The 22,899-nt window shown below is 44.3% G+C and overlaps 1 protein-coding gene and 1 long non-coding RNA gene across 3 annotated transcripts in view; one reads left to right on the forward strand and one right to left on the reverse strand.

The window, feature by feature from the left end:
• The window catches only part of fgf12 (fibroblast growth factor 12), a 410,001-nt gene that overhangs the window by 327,377 nt on the left and 59,725 nt on the right, over positions 1-22,899 (forward strand). The gene's annotated exons all lie outside the window — the stretch shown is intronic.
• On the reverse strand, positions 8,819-18,957 carry LOC134297941 (uncharacterized). Its single transcript, XR_010004914.1, has 2 exons — positions 18,345-18,957; positions 8,819-9,494 (listed from the first exon to the last, which is right to left on the reverse strand). It is a non-coding gene; the product is annotated as an uncharacterized LOC134297941 (long non-coding RNA).

A 22,899-nucleotide genomic window follows, 5' to 3' on the forward strand; every position in this document is an offset into this window, starting at 1 on the left:
GAACTACTTTTTCTGTCAAATTTGTTGTATAACATGAAGTTTTGGTGCTTAATTTGTAAAATCATAACCTAATTTGATGTTTAATAGGCTTTTCCTTAATCCCTCCTTATTATCCAAGATATTCGCTTATCCAAGCTTCTGTCGGCCTGTTTAGCGTGGATAAGTGAGACTCTACTGTATTTAGATGTTTGTTATTTTTCCTTTTTTATTTTTCCTTAGAAACCAGTCTAGAGCAGACTAGACCGCTCCCAAGCCTTTCTATCTACAATGGAGTTCTTTTTCCCCGAATAAATACTTTTTGAACTTTTATTGAGACTCTGCAGTCCATTGCAATCCTAAATGGTCAAAGGCTTCTCTTTGCTCGCCCTGTGTAAGTAACTGTTGCATTTAAAAGCTTTGCTTTTGCTACTCTGCTGATTTTGGTGGAATCGCCCCGAGAGAGGGTTAAATTGAGTTTAACCTCTCAGAGAGTACCACAACATCCAGGAAGTCTACTCCCCTTTCCCACTTCACATGCAAAACCCCCTAAAATGGTGCCATCAACTTTGGAATGCAGCTTTGGCTCAGGTTACTAAGCAACAAACAAAACTAACTACATAAACCATCCCACGCTGAGAATGCATGCATGATTGCTAGATAACCCAACAGCATTCCCCTTGCAGTGCCTGGACGGAGCCAAGGCTGAGCCAAAGACATCTCCAGTGGAGAAGGGAGGACAGCCCACGCCCTCTCCTTTTGTCTCCGGTTGTCTTGACCCTCGGACCGAGGGGGGATTGGGGTCCTAGGGTCCCTCCAGGCCCCCTTCCTTCTGCCACAACGTCTCTCCAGTGTGCACAGCCACCCATTCGATTCCCCGGCACTCGCCATCCATCAGGCGCCCAAGGACCGACTTCTCATCAGCCTCCCGCTCTTAATTGCAAAATGGATTATACCGAGTGGGAAATTACTTGCCTTTCGGAGGGCACGGCATCAATCTTGTTCCTCCACCTCCTCGGAGGCATTAAGTCACACATATTTCAAACTTGGGTTATCCTGACGGAGTGGGATGCCATCGGGCAGCAAGGAGGCCCAGCTGGAAACATGAGCCACCATCCATCAACAGGTTCACTGCATCAGCCGTGTTCCACCGTTGCAACCCTTTCACAGAGGCCTCCCTACTGTGGTTTTGATGGTGGATTCCTGCAGAATTGGGGTCAGACTGGATGGCCTTTGGGGTCTCATCCAGTTCTAGGATCCTGGTATTCCCCAGCTTCCCTCACTTCAGAACACGAGTCCACATTGTGATGCAGCCGCTAAAGAGTGTGATGGAATTTCCTTCTCTGGAGGCTTTTAAGCAGAGACTGTTTGGCCATCTGTCGGGGGAGCTTTGATGCTTTCTCCCTGCATAACAGGGGTTGGACTGGATCTCTTGGAGGTCTCTTCCAGCTCTAGGATGCTAGGTTGAAAGTGTCTAGACTGAGGAAAGTCATATAGGATAGGGTTGAATTACACTTTAATCCAGTTCTTGTTGGCCACGAAGGACAATCATTTCCACAACTGGCAGAAGTTTCTTATTGTTTTCTTCTGATTCCTTCTGATTCCTTTTATCACAATGATGGGTTACATCAAGACATTTTCCACTCTTAATTAGCAAGAAGTTTTCAGCCAAGGACAAGTTGTTCTGATGGGACTCTGTGCTTTGGTGTCCATTTAATACTTCTATTGCATCTTTCAATTGCAGAAATGGTCTAGTAACCAATGCACCAAGCTTCTGATGACCACCTTTGCCCCCATCTTCTCCTCCAAACACAACACCACACATAGAGTGCACCTTGTACATGCAATGAGTAGGCCAACCGGGAAATCAGTTGAACCATTTGGGTTGAAATCTTAGACGCCTCTTCTTATCCACAGCAAATATATATCCTGGCCATGGAGTCTGGATTTTGCACTAACTGAGCTTCCACTTGGTCATCAGAAACAGTGTTGGGAATCTATTGAGCGGTTAGACTAAAAAATAACCCTCTTTTGGGGTGATTCCTCAAAAATACAGCAGAGTGGCAGAACCACGATTCATAAGCAGCAGAAACTTACGTGTGATGAGCTTGGAGAGGCCTTTGTTTCTCAGGATGGCAAAGGATTGCAAAGTCTCATTGAAAGTTCAAAAATCATTTATTGAGGTAAAAAGAAATCCATTGTAGATAGAAAAGGTTCTTGGAGCTAACTAGCTCTCTAGGCTAGCCACTAAGGAAGGTAAGAAGGTAAAAATAACAAAATATCTAAATAGCTACGTTTTGCCAGGAGAGAGGGCAAAATGTGACCTTTTCAGGTCGAAGACAAAGGAGGAAGAGTGTAACGCTCCTGGGCTCGGCGAACACTGGGAACCAACACAGAAGCCAATAACAATATAATATCTTTATTAAAGCAATTAAAGTTCCAAATGGAAATAAGCAGCAAAGTAAAAGTAGCAATTGACCTTCCAGAAAAGATCAATTTTAGTCCAATAAGATAAAGTCTTATGTCCAGTATTAGAGTTCAAAATCCAGAAACCGAAACATACTCAAACTCTGTCTGAGTTTTGAGTGGGGAAAAGAGCAGGGAGCAAGAAGAGTCCTTTAGAATAAATGTCCAAATCAGGATTTCAGGGCAAGGCAAAACCAGATGTTCAGGAGCTGAAACGCAGTCCCAACTTGGCAAGAAGGTAAACCAACACCCGGTCTACTCCAGAGTAAGCGCACCGTCAGGCCACTTGGAAATCAGGAACAAGAGATGACGATGCTTCCCAGTCAGAAGTTATGTTGACACCGCGCTGAAGGTTTTCAGCGCAAAACTTTTGTGGAAGTTCATAAGCTCCCCCAGAGCAGGTGCTGGACTCCCCAATTCTTCCCAAGAGAACTGGGCCACCAAAGACATATCACCAGGTGCTTGCCTCCCTAATTCTTCCCAAGAGAACTGGGCTAGCCATAATCGCCTTGCTCCGCTAATCTGGCACTTCGTCGTAAACTTTGCTTCTGAGAACGATCTGTTTTCAGAAAAGCCCTTCGATCAAACAGTAAACCATCCAGAGAACCCGGGAGAGGCTGCACTGTCTCAAGCGTGTCCTTAATTGGCTCTGGCATGGACATGTCAACAGTAGGCATCTGGAAAGGAATTGAATCTTGCTGACTTGGGAAAAAACCCAAGTCTTCTTCAGTTTGGTCAGCAATGGCCGCAGGATCAGGGGCCAAAGGTGCCTGAGACATCACAAAGAGATGGCTGACCAAATGGTCCAAGTCTTTGGGGCAATTAACATTCCAATTAGATAGAGGAAGTTGCCTCATCCCTAAAGGACCACATTGCTACAACAACAAGGTGAGGAAGTGGATGTAAACAGGAAAGGAAGAGAGGGAAAAACAGCAAAGACCTATCTAGGCATGCTTGGGAATACAGTTATACTACATAACTAGTTGAGACTTGTGCAGTCCAAGATGACATCCAACAAACAGTCTTGTTCATATTGTCCAAGGCCTAACAATGGCACAGCGTCTTCTCTTTGTTCTTGTTCCATGGTTTCTTTGGCAGGGCTTGGATTAGATGAACCAGTGGTGGACACATCCGTTTCCACACTTCCCTCAGTTTTCATCTGCAATCCAGGTCCAATCCCATCCCACAGTTTAGGCTTTGCCTGCTGGCTACCACGTTTTGGCAGCTTCCACAATGGTCTTCTACACCAGGAGTCCTCAAACATTTAAAGCAGAGGGACTGTCCACGGTCCCTCAGAGTGTTAGGGGGGCAGACTATAGTTTGAAAAAAACAACAACAAATTCCTATGCACACTGCACATGTATTATTTGTAGTGCAGGAAAAAAAACCACGAAAAACAATACTGTCGCACCTCAGGTTAGCTTCACCTTAATAAATATACCAGGCTGCACACAGGTTGAAGTCTTTTGTAGTTTATTAGAAAATAGGAAATAAATAGTTCTTAAAAAGCAAAAGTAAAGTTCCAAAAGATTGTTGCAAAACAAGGCTTTAGAGAATAATCCAAGAGAACATAAATCATAAAACAAGGTCCCATTAATGCATGACAAAGTCCCATGAACATGAACACACAAACACTGCAAGATAATCCGGGAAAGCAAGAGCTTGCTTCTTGACTTGAGCGAGAAGTTGCTTTGACAAAGGTTTCTCTCTCAGTACACCATTTTAATACCCTTTGCATAGCATGAACACATTTCTTTGGCCTCTGACCTCCCTCTTGTTTGCTATTCTAGCACTCCTGCGAACCCTGAATTCCAAACAGCCAGCTCCATCTAAAGATTATGTTTCGTCAAGGCCAGCCAGCTCATTAGCGTTAGCGTCTGTCTGTATGCTATCAGACTGGGAACTGTCCTCCCTTCCTGAGTCAATTTGCACCTGGCTAGCTTCAGTATCAGGAGCTTCAGTATCATCAACACCATTCTCTGCTGTGGGAAAGCTTCCCTGTTCCTCATCTTCCACAGCAGGAACACTCTGAACCTGAATCCCATAATTCCCATCAGAGTCATCTTGAACATGAATCCCATAATCCCCATCAGAGTCACTCTGAGGCTCCAGCTTATATTTAAAAATAAGAACAATTTTAACCAACATAAACCTACTAGGATTTCAATGGGAAGTGTGGGCCTGCTTCTAGCCAAAATGATAGTCAAGTTAATTAATTAATTAGGATTGTTGTTGTTGTTGTGTACCTTCAAGTCATTTCAGACTTAGGGCAAGCCTAAGCTTAAAACTGAGGGCGGGGGCCAGATAAATGACCTCGGAGGGCCGCATCCGGCCCATGGGCCTTCGTTTGGGGACCCCTGGCCAATACTATGCCATCTGTTGCTGCTATTGCAATGTACATTGGTAGAAAGGTAGGTAATGATAGTGTGAATGATCAAACTTTGGTTGCAATCATGCTTGCCGTTCTGGAGGGACTCAATTTTTGCAGTGGGATCTGGTTAGCCAGTTCAGATCCATGAGCAAACCAGGTTTGTTTTTTTTTTTACCTTGAACCCCTAAACCTCCCCATTGCCTATGAAGTTGGGTGCATGACCCATTTGGTGCCTTGATGCGCATGCGCAATGTGGCCATTCCGTGCAAGGAAGATGTCTCGCAATCCCTGTAGAACCTCCCATGGCGTAACCTTGCTACTCATCCCTTATCATCCCCATTTTCTGTGGGCCGCCTCGCAATATCTTTCATAGCAAGCGGCTGTCAGTCCTTTAGCTGACAGAAAGAAAGAAATATGCTCAGAACGTGATAAATCGCTCCCCAGATGGCCTGCAATCCCTTGAGGATCCGGTCAGCTGCTGCTGGGGAATTTTCAGGACTTAAATATTACCAGTTTCTGATAAATGACGGCATGTCCAGGTCCACGGCTGTTGTAACCCTGAGGTTGACTATTTGCAACAGAAGTGCAGTGAGTTTTGGACTTGGGGCCCTTAGGTTTATCTAGGTTTCCTCGTTGTGCTGAAAAGCTTTTTGGGGTGTGCGCCTGCGCGGGAGACCCCTGAGGATCCAGTTTATTTTTATTTTATCTTGTTTGCATGCGCCTCGCTGTTTTGTTTTATCTCCGGGAGGTAAAGAGCTATTAATTTTTAAAGCTCCGAGAGGAATCGGTAATAACCCTGCACTTAAAAATCTCCTTCGCGCCGGCAGAACTGGGCATCTTAAAATGTTTCGGGCTGTCATCAACATTTTCTTGCAAAAGAGAATGCTCTGAAAGTAGCTCCGTGAATCTGCTGGAGGTTGCAGGGCTTGTTGCGGTGATTCGTTGAGGCTTCTTTCCAACGCCCATTCGGAAATTACGTCATTTGGGTGGGTTTCTTTCTCATTCTGAGACATTTGGGAAGAGGAGACGCAACAAAATCAGCACAGTAAATAAAGAACAACACTCTGAAAATAGGTGAACAATCAGGGCCAGCTAACATCTCCCAATAAAGGATTCCCCCAGGCAGGAATCAGCCAGGCTTTGAAGCTGCAAGGCTTTTCAGTGTTAATCAAGGTGATTAATGGCAACATCCACATTTGCCTCAAGTAGGCAAGGCTTCTTTCTCCCACTCTGGACATTCCACAGATATATAAGCCCCACTTCTAGCAGACCTCACAACCTCTGTGGAAGCCTGCCATAGATGTGGGCGAAACATCAGGAGAGAATGCTTCTGGAACATGACCAGACAGCCTGGAAAACTCACAGCAACCCAGTCATTCCAGACATTAAAGCCTTCAACAACACATTGAACAAGTCTTCTTCCACCCTCCTCCTCCTCCTCCTCCTCCCATAGAATCATAGAATCATAGAATAGTAGAGTTGGAAGAGACCTCATGGGCCATCTAGTCCAACCCCCTGCTAAGAAGCAGGAAATCGCATTCAAAGCACCCCCGACAGATGGCCATCCAGCCTCTGCTTAAAAGCCTCCAAAGAAGGAGCCTCCACCACGGCCCCGGGGAGAGAGTTCCACTGTCGAACAGCCCTTCTCACAGTGAGGAAGTTCTTCCTGATGTTCAGGTGGAATCTCCTTTCCTGTAGTTTGAAGCCCTTGTTCCCTTGCGTCCCAGTCTGCAGGGCAGCAGAAAACAAGCTCCCTCCCTCCTCCCTAGGACTTCCCTCCACGTATTTGTACATGGCTCTCATCATGTCTCCTCTCAGCCTTCTTTTCTGCAGGCTAAACATGCCCAGCTCTTTAAGCCGCTCCTCATAGGGCTTGTTCTCCAGACCCTTAATCATGTTAGTCTCCCTCCTCTGGACGCTTTCCAGCTTGTCAACATCTCCTTTCAACTGTGGTGCCCAAAATTGGACACAGTATTCCAGTTGTGGTCTGACCAAGGCAGAATAGAATAAGGGGGAGCAGGACTTCCCTGGATCTAGACGCTATTCCCCTATTGATGCAGGACAGAATCCCATTGGCTTTTTTAGCAGCCGCATCACATTGTTGGCTCATGTTTAACTTGTTCCCCACGAGGACTCCAAGGTCTTTTTCGCACACACTGCTGTCAAGCCAGGCATTGTCCCCCATTCTGTATCTTTGATTTCCATTTTTTCTGCCGAAGTGAAGTATCTTGCATTTGTCCCTGTTGAACTTCATTTTGTTAGTTTTGGCCCATCTCTCTAGTCTGTCAAGATCGTTTTGAATTCTGCTCCTGTCTTCTGGAGTGTTGGTTCTCCCTCCCAGTTTGGTGTCGTCTGCAAACTTGATGATCGTGCCTTCTGACCCTTCGTCTAAGTCGTTAATAAAGATGTTGAACAGAACCGGGCCCAGGACGGAGCCCTGCTTGTGGCACTCCACTTGTCACTTCTTTCCAAGATGAAGACGACGCATTGGTGAGCACCCTTTGGGTTCGTTCGCTTAGCCAATTACAGATCCACCTAACCGTAGTTTTGTCTAGCCCACATTTTACTAGTTTGTTTCCCTCTCCCTAAATAGTAAATCTGCTCCTTTGCAGTATGACACCATCATCAAGAATTGGAGATAAAGCTTCATTGGAGCCCCCTTTTCCCTCTGAAAATAATTCTTATAATATTGTCCACCTGAACATTGGGAAGAACTTCTTCACTGTGAGAGAGAGCTGTTCAGCAGTGGAACTCTCTGCCTCAGGAGTCTGGTGGAGGCTCCTTCTTTGAAGGCTTTGAAGTGGAAGCTGGATGGCCATCTGTTGGTGGTGCTTGGAATGCGATTTCCTGCTTCTCGGCAGAATGGGGTTGGACTGGACGGCCCATGAAGTCTCTTCCAACGCTAGGATTCTGTGATTCTTTCAGGAGTGGATTTCCCTTCCTAGGGATAGATTTCTCTCACCTCTTGTTGTCTCAGCCCCGTCCTTAACTGTGAGTGATTTATTAATTCAGATGTTTGTCACTCAGGAACTGCCTGCATATGGCTTCAAGGTGTTTGTTGTCTTACCTTATGGGAACCCTACAAACTTTCCAAGTGTTTTCTCTGGTGAAGTGGTTTTTAGCAGTCCCTTGCTCTGAAATGGAGCCTTCAGCACTTCTGATTGTGGGTGAACTACACCTCCCAACATCCAGGGCCAATTTTCTCTGATTCCTCCAGAATTTAAAGTTGGTTGTTTTGGGTCTGTGGGCCAGGTTTGGTCCAGATCCATTGTCAGATGGATTTGCAGCGCTCTCTGGAGGTGGGCAAACTATAACTCCCATCATCCCAAGTGAAGCCCCACTAGATGCCACCCGTACTTCAAATCCCAAGCGATTTCCTGCTTCTTAGCGGGGGGTTGGACTGGATGGCCCATGAGGTCTCTTCCAACTCTACTATTCTACGATTCTATGAAGCCCCACTAAATCCCACCAGTTCTTGAACGTTGGTCATGTTGTGACTGTGTGCCAAATTTGATCCAGATCCATTGTTGGTTGGGTTCACAGTGTTCTGTGGATGTGGGTGAACTACAACTCCTATCATCCCAAATGGAGCCCCACTAGATGCCACCCGTACTTCAAAGTTGGTCACGTTGTATCTGTGTGCCAAGTTTGGTCCAGATCAATTGTCAGATGGGTTCACAGTGCTCTCTGGATGTGGTTGAACTACAACTCCCATCATCCCAGGTCAACCCCCACTAAGTCTCGCCACTACTTAAAGTTGGTCATGGTAGGTCAGTGTGCCAAGTTTGATCCAGAGCTGTCATCAGTGGGGTTCACAGTGCACTTCACATAAGGGTGAACTATATCTCCCATTGTCCTCTGTCATTGCCCCCCAAACCCTGCCAGTATTTTCTGTTGGTTGTGTTGGACTTGTGTGCCAAGTTTGGTCCAGATCTATTATCGATGGGAGTCACAGGGCTCTCTGGACTTGGATACCATCTTGGAAAATACATACATACATAGATACAAACTATATATATTGACTTTTATGTATATAGATATATACAATACCTTTCAAGCTGAACAGCCATTCAGGAATGAGAAAAACTTGAGGAAATCACAGGAGCCACCCCCTTCCCTTAAACACAGGTTACAAAATGAGTTAATTCAGACAGAAAATGAGGAATGGTGTGTAGGAGAGAGAGAGAGATATTGACTCCTTGTCAAGATGCAGAATTCTCCTTTTCTCTCCTGACACATTATGGAAAATAATGAATGTGATCGAACTGGGTGGAATAAAGTCCAGGCAAGGGTTTTTCCTTCCCTGGCTTCCTCTCGGCTGACCGGTCAAGCGAGGCGAGGCCGGCCTTGGGAAGTCCGGTCAATGAGAGTGGATGGACGTCTCCTTGGCTCTGCAGAAAGAGGAAGCGGCATTGATCTCACCTGGCCTTTACCTTGCGGTGAATGAATGAAAAGGCCAAATGTGTCCCTGGGTGTTTCCTGCCTTTAGCAACTCAATAACCTGCCTCCTGCAGACGAGGATAAAGGCTCCTTCCTCATGCAAGGCGCGGCGAAGAAAGGCTGCTCGGATGTGCAGAACGTTCAAAGGAGACGCCTGTCTCTCTCGGTTGGCACAAAGCACGTTGACGGGTGCTGCTTGGCAGCGGAGGACGTTGGGATCAAAGTCTTGCAGGCGGCTGGGCTGGGAGCAAGGAAGGAAAAAGGGAGACATCTCACATTGTTGTGGAAGCAAGTGCCCAGGCAAGGACTAAGGAGGCATGAGTCGAGAGTGTCATGAGGCAGCTAAAAAAGCCAATGTGATTCCAGCCTGCACCAAGAGGAGCCCGGTGTCGAGATCGAGAGAAGTCCCAGCTCCACTCTATTCTCTATTTTGACACCTTCACCTTGTGTCCAGTTCTGGGCAAAGTGTTGGGAATTGAAGAGCCATTAAGCTCTAATCACCCTCTTTATGAGGTAAATTCCCATTAAAATAGCAGAGAAGAATGCAGCGGTGAGACTTACGCGGTGTGAGTTTTGGAAGGCCTCTGCGTCTTCAGGAAGGCAAAGAAATGCAAAGTTAGCCGTAAAGTTCAAAAGCATTTATTGAGGTAAAAAGAAATCCATTTGTGGATAGAAAAGGTTTGGAGCTAACTAGCTAATCTATCCTGTTCTAATACACATAGACGGATCAAAATAACAAAGGTATAGATAGCTACATCTTGACTAGTAGAGGGACAAAGTGCGTCCTCTCTCTGGAACAAAGCAGGAAGCAGGAATGGCAACCAAGCCTTGTGGGTCTCTTCTTCTCTAGGGCCATAAACATCACAAAGGCCCAATTGGGGAAGTTACGTCAAAGCCCTAGGAGAGATCACATTTCTAAAGCATCAAAGGATGGGGTTGACCTAAACAGGACATGAGGGAGGAAACAATAGTGAAGCCTAATCAACGCATGCATGGAACTGGGGAAGGTGTCCCTAACTCTTTTCTAGGCTTCCTATCTAACCATAGAGACTTAAGCAGTACAGGATGACATTTTTCCAACACAAAGCAATTCAAGAAGAAGGTGGACACGATGGAAGGTGTGCAGAGAAAGGCAATACAATGGTTCAAAACCTGGAAGTCATGAATCCCTCTGAGGAGGAGTTGGAGGAGCTGGGAATGCTTAGCTTGGAGAAGGTTGAGAGAAGTGGACATGAAGTTGTTTCTTCATTCAGTCGCTTCCGACTCTTTGTGACCTTCTGTGGTTCTCAACCCATAGGTCCTCAGATGTTTTGGCCTTCAACCCCTGGAAATCCTAACAGCCAGTAAACTGGCTGAGATTTCTGGCAGTTGTAGGCCAAAACACCTGGGGACCCACAGGTTGAGAATCACTGAACTCTATTATTCTTTTACCTGCTCAGACACCTTATGACTTTCCTTCAAAGTGGAGCATGGGTGGCCTTCTGGTTCCAGTTGGAATTAGATGTGTGAGTTTGCGCCTTTAAATTAATTAATGGGACGTGGATTTTCAGAAGATTTTCTTATGCAAGGGAGCCTCAGAGGTGTTTTTCTGGTTTTATTTATTTATGTATTTATTTACATCATTTTTACCCCATCTTTCTCCCCAGGGGGGACTCAAGGCGGCTTACAATAAATAGGAAAAAATTCAATGCCTAAAAACAGTGTAAGGTAAAGGTAAAGGTTTCCCCTGACATTAAGTCCAGTCATGTCTGGTGCTCATCTCCATTTCTAAGCCGAAGAGCCGGCGTTTTCCATAGACACCTCCAAGGTCATGTGCCCACTGGCATGACTGCATGGAGTGCCATTACCTTCCCGCCGGAGCGGTATGTATTGATCTACTCACATTTGCATGTTTTCGAACTGCTAGGTTGGCAGGAGCTGGAGCTAATAGCGGGCGCTCACTCCGCTCCCGGGATTTGAACCTGGCACTTTTCGGTCGGCAAGTTCAGCAGCTCAGCACTTTAACACACTTCGCCACCGGGGCTTCAAAACAGTTCATATAAAAGCAGATACCATTACAAAATAAAATCACATTATATAAAATGTTAAACATATCCATGATTAAAATCCATTCATCCAGAATCCTCAACATAAGTCTTGGTACAGGTCATGTAAAGTCCATGTTCTCATTCATTAAAAGCTTGTGTGCACATATGGAATTCTTTGGAGATCCTTCTGGGCTTGGGGAAGGTCCCTTTTTTTGGCACAGTCCACAAAAGGCATTTCTCCCTCATGCTCCGGAAGATCTATTCCTGCAGTGTTTGAGGGGGAGAGGATCGAGCTCAGGTTTCATGTGTGTATCTCTGCCTTCAAGTCACCAATGGACCCATGGCAACTCGTGGTTTCCTTAAGCAAGGGATAGGCATGCACACAATGCTCCACCTGACCCTCTCTAGGCTCAGATGCTCTTTGCAGAGATGGCCTTCTCTTGACGATCGGCTGCAGCGTGTGCCTCTGGTCAAGCTGCCAATCGCAAGGCTTATGTAAGCGCCTGCCAGCTTGCAGTGCTGCTCCTTCCATCACAGAAGCTCTCTGGGCAAAGTGGCGTTTGCAGCACACAGACACCCTGTTGGGAAATCATCCTGGACTACTCAAGTCTGAATGTAGTTAGATAGATGATAGAGTTAGATTGAGGGAATCCTTTCCCTGTTTCCAAAGCAGGCCTAGATAGGCTTTACTGTGTTTCACTCTATCCTGTTTACGTCACATCCCTTACTTTGAAGTTAATAGAAATGTGAATCTTTAGGGACACTAACTTCCCATTGGTCAGAATGTCTTTTATGGCCCCAATAAACTGGACCATGAGGTTGGGACCATTTTTGGTTCTTTCTTCTCCCTTTGTTCTTCAAGCTAACAAGCAGCATCTCACCATCTCTCCTGGCAAGATGTAACTATGTAGATGTTTGTTATTTTTCCTTACTTATTTTTCCTTAGAAACCAGTCTATAGTAATCTAGACAGCTCCCAAGCCTTTCTATCTACAATGGAGTTCTTTTTACCTAATAAATACTTTTTGAACTTTTATTGAGACTCTGCAGTCCATTGCAATCCTAAAGGCTTCTCTTGCTCACCAGTGTAAGTAACTGTTGCATTTGAAAGCTTTGCTTTTGCTACTCTGCTGATTCTGGTGGAATCGCCCCGAGAGAGGGTTAAATTGAGTCTCACCGCTCAGAGATTACCACAACACACCCAACCCTTGGAATCTCTGGTACCTTCTTTCATCTGCGTGTGCCTTCAAAGGGGAGCTCCAAGGACCATTTATCCTCCACTGTGAAGGAACACACTGCTAAAATAGGCCCAGGCTCTCCATCTAAGCTCTCCTGAAAAAGCCATGTGTTTATTGGATATGTCACTAGGTGCGTCTATGCTGCCCAACCATAACACTTCGACTCCTGTGTCTCCATGTTAAATAAATGTGGATCTTGGAATCTGGTGCAGGATTCAACTTGCAGCCCTCTAAACCAGGGGTCCTCAAACTTTTTAAGCCGAGGGCCAGTCCACCATCCTTCAGACTGTTGAGGGGCCGGATTATCATTTGGAAAAAAAAATACAAACAAATTCCGATGCGCACTGCACATGTCTTACTTGTAGTGAAAATTTAAAAATAAAAACAATTTTAACCAACATACATTTATTAGGATTTCAATGGGAAGTGTGGTCCTGCTTCTGGCCAATGAGATAGTCAAGTTAATTAGGATTGTTGTTGTTGTTGTTGTTGTTGTTGTTGTGTGCCTTCAAGTCATTTCAGACTTTGAGTGAGCCTAAGTCTAAAATTTATTTATTTATTATTTATTTATTTACTGCATTTATTTACTACATTTGTATCACACCCTTCTCACTCCAAAGGAAACTCAGAGTGACTTACAAATTATATGTACATACAATATATTATATTATTAGCATAGCACAATATTAGCATTATATATTACTATATTGAACTATACCACTATACTATAATATTATTAGTAATATTATATGTAATATAGAATATATAATTAATATTATTATATGATATTATTATTAGTGTTATATTGTATTACATTATAATATTATCAATATTATATGTATATACAATATATTATATTATAAAACTGAGGGCGAGGGCCAGGTAAATGACCTCGGAGGGCCCACTGCTCTAAACTATAGCATCAGAGCTTTCAAAGGAAATATTCTAGGAGTCTCACCATAATTACAAATCCCATTATTCCAAATCCATTACAATTGAAGAGGTATGACAATGATAGGAGTGTGGATTATAGGTGCAAACTGGGTTTATTTCCCCCAGTTTGGAATTATAAATCAGACCCCTATTTTTGTGGATTTGATTATTCATGTCATCGGTTAGAATGTTCTTTCTAGGACCTTCTAGATCAGGCATGGGCAAACATCAGCCCTCCTCCAGGTGTTTTGGACTCCAACTCCCACAATTCCTAACAGCCTACCGGCTGTTAGGAATTGTGGGAGTTGGAGTCCAAAACACCCGGAGGAGGGCTGAAGTTTGCCCATGCCTGATGTAGTCATTCTGTGATCTAGATCCCCAGCAAACATGGAAGACTGTACAGACCTTGTATTTTCTGCCTTCCAAACCATCAAAACCATAATATGGACTAGAGCAGGGGTCCCCAAACTTTTTAAACTGGGGGCCAGTTCACGATCCCTCAGACTGTGGGAGGGCCAGACTATAGCTGGTCACCGTGCAATAATAATAATAGCACAAGCACAAGTGATAGATGGCCTCCCAGCCTCAATGTTAATAATAATAATAATAATAATAATAATAATAATAATAATAATAATAATAATAATAGCACAAGTAAAGCACCCCTGACAGATAGCCTCCCAGCCTCAATGATAATAATAATAATAATAATAATAATAATAATAATAATAACAACAACAACAACAACAACACAAGTAAAGCACCCCTGACAGATGGCCTTCCGGCCTCAATGTTAATACTACTAATAATAATAGCACAAGTAAAGCACCCCTGACAGATGGCCTCCCAGCCTCAATGTTGATAATAATAATAATAATAATAATAATAATAATAATAATAATAATAAAGAGATTTGGAAGAGAACTCTTAGGGCACTTAGCCCAACCCACTTCTGCCTTTGTGCACCAAAAGCATAAGCAAAGCACTCCTGATAGATGGCCCGCCTAGCCTCAATGTTAATAATAACAACACTTGGGAAGTGTTTGGCTTGTGATTTTGTGATACGAAATCCAGCATATAGATCTCATTTGCTGCGTCATACTATGTCTTTGTATCAATAATAATAATAATAATAATAATAATAATAATAATAATAATAATAATAAAGAGGGTTGGAAGAGACCCCTTAGGCCATTTAGCCCAACCCCCTTCTGTCTTTGTGCTGTGGGGGCCGGATAAATGGCTTCAATGGGCCGCATGTGGCCCGTGGGCCGTAGTTTGGGGACCCCTGGACTAGAGCATATAAAGAGAAAAGGCTTCTGAAAAGTACCTTGCTCTCTGTTTTCATGGTCAAGAGATGTGTTGCTTTGCTACAACAAATTCAAGTCTCTTACAACTAGATTGAGCATCCAATACCGATGCTGTGTTTTGCTAATGCAGCCACAAAACTGTTCAGGAAAGCCATGATTTTCTGGCGAGTGATGGGTTTCAGAAGGAAGCCTTGCAGGGTAAATAGGGAACCTGGAGGCACCTGAAAGAGGTCTTAGGTTTAACATTGCATCAGCTTCCCTGGATCAGAGCCAGAACCAGCTTTATGAGGAAATGTATGAGGAAATACATTCCTTCCATTTCATGGCCCATCCTTCCCCGCCTGTTTCCCAGAGACACCAATGTATTATAATCTGCAGATGAGGAAAGTGCTGGATGCAATCCTCATAAAAGCATTTCCTGCCACCAGTAAATCGGGCCAGTGTTACGATGCCGCAGATGGGTTGAATGTAATCTTTCAGGACTCTAGAAATACAAGGAAACGTCACATCTTAGAAAAACAACCAAGAAGACAAAACCTCAGAAAAGCAACCAAGATGCCTATGAGGATGCCTGCCATAGATGTGGGTGAAACATCAGGAGAGAATGCTTCTGGAACATGGCCAGACAGCCCTGAAAACTTGCAGCGACCCAACCAAGATACTGCTACTACTATTACTACTATTGCTGATAATAATAATAATAATAATAATAATAATAATAATAATAATAATTCCGAAAATACATCACACAGTCCTAGACACTTGGGAAGTGTTCAACTTGTGATTTTGTGATATGAAATCCAGCATGTCTATCCTGTTTGCTGTGTCATAATAAAATAATAATAATAATAATAAATCAGAAACTCCTCAAAGCACAGCAGACAAAAAACCAGTACAAGAAAACCGCACTACAAACTAGAGCTGACAGCTGGCACAACAAAACATTGCATGGAAAGTTCCTTATTTATCTTGTTTGCTGTGTCATAAAGTAATAATACTAATAATACTAATACTACTACTACTACTACTAATAATAATAATAATAGATAATAATTCCAGACAGCAAATAATCAAGTGCCAGTTAACACCTCTCGAAGAAATGATGCCTCCAGGCACAACAGCCAGGCTACCTGTATTCAGATACCCACACTGATTGACTTTGCAAGGCTACTCGGTGCTTTCTAATTCTTACATCCAGACTTGCTTCAAATAGACAATGGTTCTTCCTCCCACCCTGGACATTATTCCACAGGCATATATACACTCCACTTGCCTTGTTTCCTACAGACCTCTGAACAAACCTCTGAGAATGCTTGCCACAGATGCAGGTGAAACATCAGGCAGGCACATTCCCACTGAAGCAAGACCCAGCAGTCTGCTTTCCCTTATAGCTCCTCTCAAAATGTTACCACGTCACTTCCTGTCACTATTTTAAGAAGGGCTGTAATGAAAGACTGGAGGAGAGAGCAATTTAATGGGGTCTTCGGTGTAGTGTTTGTGCAAAAGCTGCCCTCAAATGGCTCTCATTTCTTCAACCTGTTTTGGGAGGATGGGAGGACTATTGCAGATGGGGAAAGTGTGAACATGCATGACTCCAGAATGGCCAAAGAAATCCTCTGAAGGAGCTGGATACAGAGCCGGCCCTAGGTATTTTTCAAGTGTAGGCGAACAGAATTTTGGTGCCCCCCCCCAACTAATCACTGAAAAATAAAAGTGTTGGATAAGCAAAAATGTTTGATAATAAGGAGGGATTAAGGAAAAGCCTATTAAACAACAAATTACATTAAAATTTTACAAATTAAGCACTAAAACATCATGTTTTACAACAAATCAACAGAAAAAGCAGTTCAATACCTTGCAGAGGCAGGTTGCAGGAGACAGGAGTTGCCTCGATGGCGCCCTCAACAAGATGGCGCCACAGGCAACTGCCTAGTTGGCCTGGTGGTTGAACCGCCTCTGGCTGGATAGGTTTAGTTTGGAGAAGAGAAGGCTGAGAGAAGGGGACATGAGAGCCATGTTTCAATATTGGAAAGGATGTCCCATTGAGAAGAAAGAGATGAGCTTGTTTTCTGCTGCTTTGGAGACTAGGTGTTAGAGATTCCTCTTCTTCAGAAGAGGAAGGGGAGCAGGAAAGTGTTCATGAATCTGAGGAATCTGAGGAGGAGATTTTGCAAGTACCCACATTTCAGGAGAGGTGAAAGGAAACAGAACAGAGACGTCGTTCAGCTAGAATAGCTGCCAGAAATGCAGCTGAGTAATTGGGAACTGCCGTAGCAGCTGGGTGGGGACTCAGGGCTATAAAGCAGAAGCAGGTGCAGCCAGCTCTTGCTGGTAACAAACTGACTCTAATGCCGTCGCTCCCCATGTGCCTGCTCCGAGTCTGCATCTGGATTTATTGCTGTTTCTTTGTCTGAAGTAAGACAGCTATTTGATTTGGGAATTTATCAGAGACTAAGAACTGTGCTTGCCCTAAGACTTCCTTGCTTTCATTTGCATTATTCCACTGAGTGTGCTGTACTTTATGTTTTACTTACCACAGTGTCTTAAGGCTGTTCTTGAAAGACAAAACAGGACACTAGGACACAATGGAGGCATGGATTCAAATGGCAGGAAAAGAGAAATGATGATGATGATGATGATGATGATGATGAAAGGAAGGAGGAAGGAGGAAGTCCTGATGGCTCTTCATCATAGACAATAGAGCAACAACACCCCCTGTGATTGAATCTGAGTGCAACCTCAACCTCCAAGGCACCAAAAAACTGGACTTCAAGATTACATATCTCCTTCTGTTTGTCTTGTTCTGTCTTGTCCTGTCTCCAAAGTTTAGCATTGAATGTAGGCCATGTATGTGCCCTAAGTTCTCTTGGGGAGATAGGGCAGAATATAAATAAAGTGTTGTTGTTGTTTTTGTTGTTGGAAAAGAGATTCCACCTAAGCTTTATAAGTTTAGATGGAGAGCTTCCTGACAATCAGAGCAGTTTGATGGTGGAATCTGCTTCAGCCTGGGAATCTGGTGGGTTCTCGTTCCTTCTCTGTAATGTCTTAAACGGAAACTCGAATCGCCATGTGTTGAGAGGGCTTGGTTTGTGTCTTCCATTCTAACAGAATGGGATTGAACTCGATAGCCCTTCCAACTCAATAATAATAATAATAATAATAATTTTATCATTGTACCTCGCCCCATCTCCCCGAAGAGACTCGGGGCGGCTTACATGGGGCCAAGCCCAGACACAACAATATAAAAGCAAAACAATAGAACAGATCAATCAACAATAAAAACATCAAGCAACGATAAAACAGTCATAAAAAATCACAAACAGAAATAAAATGATAAAATCATGGGTTAAATTCATGGGTAAAACTGCAAAATATGTCTAAATCATCGGGGGGGGGGTGGTTACCCAAGCTGTCATAGTCATTAAAGTGCCAATTATAATACATACACAAGGGACTACTGCTGGATAGGCAACAGGTCGATCCTACAGAGATCAGTCGCCAAAGGCCTTTTGGAAGAGCCAAGTTTTCAGGCTCTTCCGAAAGGAGAGGAGGGTAGGGGCCTATACTTTGAAACAAGTCCTCACTCTGCCTCCGAAGCGCCCAGCGTTGCTCCCATTAGCGGTGATTCATAGGCGCGGAAACCTCCTTGCGGGTCCCAGAATAGGTTTGCGCTCCTCTCTCAAAACGGACGGTCTGCAGTCCTCTCCGTGCAGGCTCCGCTTCTGAAAATGCCCACGGGATTTAGGTGTCGGGGTTTTGAAGCATTAATAATAATAATGACGCCGGCAGAAAGCCAAGCTTGACTTGCCACAGTTATTAATTGATAAAGGGAGCAGCTTTACCAGACTAATCGGCTCGACAATGGAACAAGAACGACAAAAAGAGACGTTTTCTCAACAAAGACCTCATTGTCCTTTGGGAGGAAACATCCTTCAGGAAAGAACAGAGCATCCCGCGCCTGACAATGCCGGCCTTTTCCCCATTGAGTGCTCTGCTCCACTTGTTGTATTTATCGAGGGAAACCAAATGGCTCTCTGTCCAGGGAAGAAAAGAGTGGGTGACCCTTGGCTTGAAAGCAGTACAGAACCCCAGAGGACAGGATCAGGGTCTGAAAGGACCTTCACAGGTTAGAGAGCGAAGACAAAGCTGACGCAGTTAATGTGTTGTCAAAGGCTTTCATGGCCGGAATCACAAGGTTGTTGTGTGTTTTCTGGGCTGTATGGTCATGTTCCAGAAATATTCTCACTTGACATTTCACACACATCTATGGCAGGCATCCTCAGAAGGGACTTTTCCCCCTATTTTCTGTAGGAGACTTTATTTGGCAGCATAATAACTGATATCTGCAATAGCTCTTTGCTGGGAGCAACGTCTTGGATAGAACTACAGCTGGTACCTTTGTTGATATCTCACAACCTCTGAGGATGCCTGCCATAGATGTGGGCAAAACATCGGGAGAGAATACTTCTGGAACATGGCCATACAGCCTGGAAAACACATAACCATCTGACACAGTTAATTTGAGCAGGGAAAATTGGAAGTTGTTGTACAGTAAAAATGAGATGCACAGGTATAGGCTGGATGACACCTGAGCTGACCACAGAACACGAGAAAGAGATACAGGAGTCTTATGGACTATAAGATAAGCATGAGCCAACAGTGTGATACAGAAACTACAAAAGCCAGTGCAATTCTAAGTTTCATCAATGTAAGTCTAGTGCAGGCCAGGCATGGACCAACTTGGGCCCTTCCAGCTGGTAGGCTGTTAGGAATTATGGGAGTTGAAGTCCAAAACACCTGGAGGGAGGGTCCAAGTTGTCCCATGTTTGGTCTAGTGTCCACAGCAGAAAACAAATTTCCCCCTCTCTTCAATTTGACATCCTTTCCAATATTCAAACAGGACTCCCACATCAACCGTCTCTTCTCCAAGCCAAACATACCCAGCTCCTTAAGCCAATCCACATGGGGATTCCTGGCTTCCAAACCTTTGGCCAATGGGTTTCCAGGGCCAAGCGGGGATTCCAATGCTGTCATCGTCTGCCTTCAGGTCATGTCTGACTTTTGACAATCCAGAGGAGGTTCTATTGCAGGATTTTCTTGACCAGCAAGAAGACCAGGCACAACTAAATGAATTTCATCCCATTTTAGACCAAGAACAAGGTCCTTTTGCCCCAACAAGAAATGGCAAGGGATTTGATTTTGAGGGCTGGCTCTATACTATCAAATTAATGCAGTTTGCCACCACTTATACCGCCACAAAAAGGTCCAAATGAAGTCCCATTGTGTCCTGGAGTCATTCTCCAGGCACAATTCAGCCGAACCTACAATTCCTCTGCAATGGGTTGAACCTTCCCTATTGTTTATATCGGAGGCAGTGCCAAGACCTTGGTGGAGGATGAGGATGATGAGGAAGAGAGTCTTCTCCTAGCAGCCAAAATGGGGGTAAATGTGGAACAGCCACCTGAGCAACCTGACACTTTGGAGCTGACTGTTGTTGAGCAGGAGCAGGCCCCTCAAGGCTTGGAGAAACAGAGCTAGGGAAGGATGATGCTCTTCAGAGGAAGAGTAGGAGTTGACTTAACCCATCCGGTTGATGCCATCCAGCTGAGAGGATCCAATCGGCTTGCTAGGAAAATGGCCACTCAGCTGTAGGGGGTCTTATTGGGCAGCATAATAGCTGATATCTGCAATAGCTCTTTGCTGGAAGCAACGTCTTGGGTAGAACTACAGCTGGTACCTTTGTTGATGGACTTTGTGTTTGGACTTTTGTCTACGTGTTTGGATCTTGGACTGTTCTTGGACAGTGGTGAGCTTCTCTGTCTGGACTATTTGCTGTGTATAATCCTGGACTGTTTCTGACTATGAGCTTGGAGAGTGTGCCGGGGAGTTCTGACAGGCAGGCCTCACTTGATGATGTCTCTGTGGGCCACACTTGAAGCCATCCATGCTTCACAGATTTCTGAGGAGGAGGCTCTTTGCTTGTGTTGCAGGCGTGGGTGCCCTGTCTTTTGCGCGCCAAGAAGGAGGGGAGCACCTGATCCTTCCCGAGGCGGCTCCTCACTTTCTCAGATTCCAAAGTGGGAGGAAGCAGCCGTTCTGGGGGTGCTGCATGCCTTTGAGGGAGCAGTGTTGCCTCTGTGAAGGTGATGCGTGGCGACACGCACGTGGCTTTGCCTGGGACTGAGGTGGATCCAAACAGCTGCCCCTTCAACGCAAGGTGTTTTGCTCCTTCTTTGGATGCCACACATCTTTGGAGACTCAGACTTTGAAAGCTTCTGCTCAGAATCGACCCACACCAAGTATGTTTTAGCAGTCTTTTTAATATTCCCTCAGAGCATGTCAGGGTTGTATAGCCTAAATCTCTACACATTGTGCTGAATGGCAGCATTTTGCAGCTGAATGTGCATTTCATGTCCATGGCACAGAGTCATAGAACCCTAGAGCTATGCCATGCACTGCGTGCAATCCAATCCCCTTCTCCCAGGAAGGATAACACAATCTGAGCTTTCTGGGCAGATGGCCATCCAATCTCTGCTTAAAACCCTCTAGAGAAGGAGACTCCACTGGACTCCTATTTGGCAGCAGCTTATTTCACTGTCAAAAAGGTCTTCTTACAATGGGGAGTTCTTCCTGATGTTTAGGGAGAATCTCTCTTCCTGGAGTTTGAATCCATGGCTCCGTTGTGTCCCATTCTCTGGAGCAGCAGGAAACAAGCCTGGCTCATTCCTCTTCAATGGGACATCATTTCCAATACTTAAACGTGGCTTCCATTTCCCCTTCTCTAAATTCTCTTCTTTGCAAGCTAAACATATCCAGCTCCCTGAGTCACTCTTGTTAATGTGGGATTTGTGTATTGATAGTGTTTAAATGCAATTTGTGCCATGCTTGTATTGCAACTGATTGCATCATCCAGAATGTACCATAGTGTGGAAAGAGTTAATTGCCAAGAAGCTGTGATGTCCTTGATGTGTGGCTGGAACTAGGGAGTATCCAGACATAAGTGTGTGTGCATATTGATTGCGTCAGTTCAGTTGAGTTCTGTCTGCCTAGAGTTTCAGTCCTGTGTTCATCTGTCATCTTTTAGTTTGTTTGTGTTGATAAACTTTGTAAATAGTTTTACCAACGTCTCTGAATGTCTCTTCGTTCTGCGCTCCACTGATTCCATCCAACTACTGCTGTGCTGCAAATACTCTGACAACTCTTTGTAGAGATTGGCTTCCAAACCTTTGACCCTTTTGGTTGCCATTCTCTGGAGACCGGCATCTTGTTCTTCTTGAATTGCTTTGCCCAGAACCGGACATCATGTTATTCCAGATGAGGTCTGACCAAAGCAGAAGATGGTGGGACTGTGACTTCCCTTGTTCCAGCCATTAGATTCCCCTGGACTGCAACCTTGAATTGAATGTGTGTTCTGCATGACCCAGGAGAAAGCATGCGTGCCCAAGCGGGCTTCTTCACTGTAGAATGGACTGTAGTTTGACACCATTTAAATTGCCATGGCTCAGTGCAATAGAACTGTGAGAGTTGTAGTTTTACAAGGTCTTCTCTGCCAAAATAAGGTGTTGGGTATCTATGGATTTTGGTGTCTCCAGGGGACCTAGTGGATACTGAGGATCCACAGTATATGGACACTGCCTCCAAGAATAATGGCTTGACTCAATAGATTAAGCGCAGACGGGAGAGCAAACGAACTGCAGTTAACTGCAATAAATCACTGAACAGGAGGTCATGAGTTCGAGGCCCACTCGGAGCTATGTTATTTGTCTTTGTCTTATGTTAAAAAGGCATTGAATGTTTGCCTATATGTGTAATGTGATCCGCCCTGAGTCCCCTTCGGGGTGAGAAAGAAGGGCGGAATATAAATGCTGTAAATAAATAAATAAATGAATGAATAAATGTACTGTATATACTTGAGTATAAGCCTAGTTTTTCAGCCCTCTTGTTAAGACTGAAAAAGCCACCCTCGGCTTATACTTGGGTGAGGGTCCTGGTTGGCTTATATTTGGGTCAGTTTATACTGGAGAATATACGGTACATTTATTAATTTTCTCTATTATTGTTGCTACTATCACATTTATTTTACTCTATTTTTTAATTATTATTATTAATAATACATTTATTATTTTACTCTGATATTAT

Source organism: Anolis carolinensis, chromosome 3 (assembly GCF_035594765.1).
Source record: "Anolis carolinensis isolate JA03-04 chromosome 3, rAnoCar3.1.pri, whole genome shotgun sequence".
Classification (NCBI taxonomy): domain Eukaryota; kingdom Metazoa; phylum Chordata; class Lepidosauria; order Squamata; family Dactyloidae; genus Anolis; species Anolis carolinensis.